Raw genomic sequence first — 6,000 nt, forward strand, 5'->3', positions numbered from 1 at the left:
TCACTTTAAATTCTTTCTACTTTTGGGAGAGTACGAAAGAGGCCAGAAACCAAGAATTGCTGGAAGGTCACTCTAGTGGCCAGAAAGGGGTGGAGAGGGGGAGGGGGAAGGGAACTCTGGAGCATCTGAAGGAGGGGCAAGGCCACCAACAGACTAAACAACGTGTCAGAACCGGAGTCTGGTTGTCCTCTGTTCCTCTTTGTCAGTCCTTTACCTCCCTTCTGATTGCTGTCTCATTCTTACTCTATTAATAACTTATTCTCTTCTCTCCTTCAACTAGTCCTCGTGTCTACTCTTAATACGACATGTGATCCTAAAGTACTCTTACCCGCTTAGTACTCTAAAATAAAGTCAGTCTTTTAAGTAATATTCTCATTTCCACTTCATTTCTGTTCAGACATTGGCACTCTTTTCCTCATAGGGCTATGTGGACACTGAGCTGAAGTGTAACCTTTGGAGAGCTCTCGGTACCAGATCTATCGAAGAGAATGATGACGGAAGTTTCCTTCCAGGAAACTTTCTTTCATGCAAAGAAGCCACCATTGCAAGTTCTTCTCATACACAGAAATTAAAAGGCAGGAGCAGATGGAGTAATTTGTATTATCAGTATAAGTAAAATAGTATATGACAAATAGATTTATTTGGGATTACTTCACTCACTTCTGTAGTCAATTTGCTACAAAACTGCAATAGAAAAATATGGTGGATATTTTTGAGAGAAAGCTAAGAAAGAAATGCTTTACTTGCAAGAACAGCAAGATCCTATGAGGTAATAAAAGAACTGAGGTTTGGAGGTAACCAACCGAGGGCTCTCTCCACTCAGATGCTGTTTTTCAAGGGCTGGATTCCATTTTTTGCCCTGACAAAGGAGGTATCTAATGAAATCAATGCTAATAGCCACATACATAGTGTTCCAACAACGTTGAAACCAACAGGGCAGATTCTGACCTCTATAAAAGTTTGCGAGGGTCAGGTGGCTTTGATCAAGATAACCCAGGTTTTCCATGATTTATCTGAATAGTTTACCATGTTAATTGCATACTTTTGGCTGGCGTAGGTGACAGTCTCACTTTAGGGCTGCCAGTGGCTGAGTCTGTCCACAGGAGACTGCTGCTGAAATGCAGTGTGCACACACTGTCATGCTGAACTGTGGCCAAAGTACTCTGCACACAGGTTTTTTTTTTTTTTCTAGAGCAGGCAGCACAAGGCAGCAGTTCTATTAACTTGAGAGCTAAAATAGGGTTGGGACTTTTTCTTCCCAACTACCTTTCCCAGCCCCCTCTGGTCACAACTCCCTTTACTATTCCACATACCTCCAAATTTTAAAAAGTAGCTTCGGCAAAGGACTCTACCAAGTCACGAGGTACAGGTAGAAGGACCTTAAAAAGTGGTCTAAAACCACATCCGACCGCGTACTTTTGTCTCCTACTTTCCCCTCACATCTCCAGGCCTTGGGCCTTCGGTAAAATGAGGGAGCTGGGCTGACGGGCTCTAAGATGCCTGGAAGACCAAACCGTGGCCCTTCAAGTTCAGCCTCAGACATTCGCTTCCCTGAGAGGTTTCTGACATCTACACGCATGACTTCTTCCCAGAAGAGAAATAAAACCCAAACAAATCACAAGGATAGATATGACCTACTTCGAGTAAATAAACAAAAGACACTTCTCAAACTTTTTGGATGGTGTTAAAGTCCTTAGAATGCATAAAAAGGAAATTAAACACAACAGCCGAAACAGCACTAAGAGCCTAAAAGGTCTTAGAAAAAAAGTGCCGGGGAAGGGAGGAGGATTGGCTTAAAAGGGAGAATTTAAAACAAACCTGGAATAGTAAATACCTGGTGAAAATGAAAGGTTTTTGGCTTAAGGTTAAATTGAACATTGACTTCCTGTTTAATTCAACATTCATTAAGTGCATTTGCATGCCAGGCCTGTCATCCATTTAATCATTCTACAAATGCTTCTCGAATACCTATTATGCTTTGGACACTATGACAGGCACTGAGGACACACAGTAAGCAACACCAGATATGACCCCTGGAAGCTCTTCTATCGGGATTGGCTCTTTTGAGTATTGTCAGATCCTTGCTTTCAAGCTCTCGAGGACCTTACATTTGAAAGGAGAGGAAGAACAAATACCAAATAACTATGACCTCAGGTGGAATGTGGTAAGTGCTATAAAATATGGAAAAAATAATATAATGGTACTCAGGAAGAGAACTTTCTTCCAGTTAAGATTAAGGACAGTTTTTTAAAAAATATTTTATTTATTTATTTTTAGACAGAAGGGAAGGGAGGAAGAAAGAGAGAAACATCAATGTGTGGTTGCCTCTCACAGGCCCCCTACTGGGGACCTGGTCCAAAACCCCTGCATGTGCCCTGACTAGGAATTGACCCTTTACTTCCCAGGCCTATGCTCAATCCACTGAGCTATACCAGAGAGGACAAGATTAGGGACAGTTCTATGGTGGTGGTGATGTTCAAACTGGACCTTGAAATTTGCATATAATTTTGATAACTTAAAGAGGGAAGGGGGAGGAAAGGGGAGAGGAAGGTTCCCAGTAGGGAACCTCTGTGGGCAAAGGCTGAGGTTGAAAAGCTCAGGGAAAATAAGGATTTCCAGGTGTCTAAAACATGGAGTAGGTATGGAGTGAAGAAAAAACCAAGCAGTTCCTAGGTTCAGAGGATCAGAATTTCCTTGGAAGAAGAAAGAAATGTCTGTGGTATATGGCTATGTGTGACCAAACGCATGCAAACAGTGTTTTCATGAGCTGGGCTGAATAGCATGCAGCAAAAATGTCCTTCACCCCCCATGAAGGAAGTGAAGCGCATTAACATAAAATGCAACCACCTGAATGACTATTCCACTCATGGCCTTTCCGAGTGGGTCATTCTAATATTGGATCTTAGGGACTTCCGTGTTTCCTGATAGTCTACGAGAGGCAGTGGTCACAGGAGGAACTTTATGGGGACACTCAGCATAGAAGAATTGCCGCAGACAAACACCCCGTGTCTTTTAACGGGTTAACTTCTCTTTTTCCCATCATGTCAGGGGCATAAAGACACAGTACTGGGCCAGGTCGAGGGACATAATGTTTCATGATATTCTCTTTTTTCTTTAGAACGAACTGGCAAAATCCTGTCTTAGAGACTCAAGAGATTCTGGTTGCTACTTATCTTGTCCAGTAAGGTATCCACTAGCCTATCAGATATTGCCCCAAATCCCAGCAAGCATTCCTAGTGGCCTCCCAAAGGCCACGGAACCTGGAAGGGAGACCTACCTATACCTCCAAATGGATCAACCATGCTCTACCCCAAAACAGATTTGATGAAAGATGCTGCTTCCTTTCGCAATGCATGAGTGGAAGGCCCGGACAAAGGAACTCACCACATCGTCTTGGACTGTCTTTGATCTGGAAGTTCTCCCATCTTTCCACTTGATTGTGAGATTCGGTGCAGAGGAGACCATGTCATATCCCTTGAAGTGCCTGGTACATGGTTGATGCTCAAGAAATATTTATAAACTTTGCATTTAATGTTTTTGTTATATTCTTCAAGGAAATGCCCCAGGTGTTTTGGCTTTATGAATGGCATACCTTAGGCATCTGAGATTCAGCTATAATGATTGTTTTCCTGTGGAGGAAATACGCAGTTTGCTAATGAAAAGTCTCTACTAAAGGTATATTACTCTAGGTATAGAGATGCTTGACTATTTGTAGCTGCTTACTCATCATGGTATTTTAAAGAAGAAAAAACACAAACAGTATAATTCTGCAACAGTGATGGTTTTAACAAAAAGATATAGGTACTTTCAAAATTAGAGAAAGATTCGTTGACCCATTTAATTTTTAGCTGAACATCCATTTGTACATACATTGAAAATTACGCTAGCTTAAAGAATGAAGAAAAGAAAAGGAGCTTTTTGGGTTTGGGGGAGATTATGAGACACTGGAAAGTCACACCTGTGGAAATTCGATCCATGGCTTTTCTTTGGGACAGGCCTGCCTTATCCTCAACCCCAGACTGAGGACGGCCACGGGGTGTCAGTGCTTTGTACACAAACACTGCACGGATTTTACAACCTTCCACTGTCTGCGATGCTTCCATTAACAAAATAAGGCCCAAAAAAAGTGTCTTGCAGCCCAGCATAATTTGGGGGAGTACTGTACTGGGGTAGCTGCAGTGAGATCCTCCTCATCTGTGCCTGCCTCACTGCCAGGCTAGTGCCCAAGGGGTTGCCACAGAGCATCAGCTGACTGTCCTGCAGCAGAACCCACCTGGGGAAACCACCAGGTGAAGGGATGCCTCTGAAGTTGGGACCAGTGAATTATTTCTCCTCCCTCACTTCTTTTCTCTCTTACTTCCCATAAAGCTGCTTTCAGGGAAGACTATGATACTCACATAGTTAAAAACCCAGGTGATTGTTAGACTTTCATTTACTCTTTTAAGCCAAATCTTAGAGTGGACTTTTCACTGCATTGATCAGAAATCTCCAAATTCTCCAAAGTAGAAGTTTGCTATGTACACCTCCATGATAGAGTTTTTCCAAACCTTCTGTTGCAGACAGTGTCAAAGTGGAGCAAGTTTGGAACCTGTCCCAATAACAGCTAAGAGGAGGCTCAGAGAAGGTCCTCAGTTAAAATCCAACATTTTAAAATCAGAAGTGGAATCAAAGTTCTACTAAGGCACTGCCACCCTCGCCCTTGTGCACAAGGTCGTTTGCTGTTGTCAGAGACATGGTGGGCGCTCTGCTTGGTTAGAGTTATGACTCCAGGCTCCTTAAGCACCCAGGGCAGTTTCTCCCAAACTGGAAGCTGGGACTGTCATTCAGTCACTCAGGGGTCTCCAACAGCTGGAACACTACAGGGGCCTCTTATCCTTGTGTCCGCAGGGCAGAAGCGGCCACCCACTGTCTTTGGAATATCAGGGGGAGTTGGATTTGTAGCAGCAATAGCAGCAATGAAGAGAGGCCAGTTTTACACACAAGAAACACACACAAAAACCCCCCAGAAGGTTCAGCATATGACTAGGAAACTTGGTCGCTTCTGCCTTACTTTTATATAGTGGACTGTTGTGGCAAATACAGGGTCCAGCAGAAAAGTAAGGCCTGCTTGAGTGGGGTTGGTAGGGTAATAATAAGGGGGGAATAATTTATAGTATTAATTTGAACATTTCACCTAAAATGCCATATGGTGGGCTTGAGTGCGACATTGTGATATTACAGAATTACATGCTTATAATTTTGTAATAAAGATCGGGGGCGTTATTTGTGCCAGACCCTGGACTTCTCTGAAGAGTTTGGATTAAATGGAGCTCAAAGGGTGTGTAGGAGAGCCGACACCCAATGTCTCCTGTAACATTAACCCACATGTTTTCTAGAGTGCTCACCCATGTTTCCACAGTTCACATTCTCTCTTCTTGCTACGATGTATGAGTATATTTGGGGGTGGTCTTGCTGAAATGGGAAAATATTCTGGGCCAAGGCAGGATTCTTTTTTTTTTTTTTTTTTTAAATAAAAGGCAGTTGTATTGCTAAAGAGCAAAGTTCATGTAAGTGAGCTCAAATCCGAAGATTTCCTTCCCACTCCTAGATGACACGATAAACTGCAACGGCAACAGAGGGCACATCACCAACCCAGTGTTGGAACATTTTATTAAGCCTCAGAGAGATCTAGCATTTCTGTGAGAGAAACTCTACTGGAACTTCAACCCTGCTCTTCTTGTACCAGATGAAGGACCCATCTTCTTCGCTTACTGGATTTAATGACTGGCATCTCTTTTTACTGACCCAGAGTTTCAATAAACCTGCTGCTAGGTCGGCATATCCAGAATCAGTCAAACATGTCTGATTACAATTACCAAAGGCCTTTAAAGCGGGTGGTCCTATCCCAGGGTGGATTATCCTCTGGTGACTCGCTGCACTGTTGCCTCAGGATAGGAGTGTGTTCATCAGAACAGACCTTCTTCATCTGTGTGCCAACAACGGGCAGACACTGGTTGCGGA

This window comes from Sturnira hondurensis, unplaced genomic scaffold (genome assembly GCF_014824575.4).
Source record: "Sturnira hondurensis isolate 20B ecotype Veracruz unplaced genomic scaffold, ASM1482457v3 Scaffold0000648, whole genome shotgun sequence".
NCBI lineage: Eukaryota > Metazoa > Chordata > Mammalia > Chiroptera > Phyllostomidae > Sturnira > Sturnira hondurensis.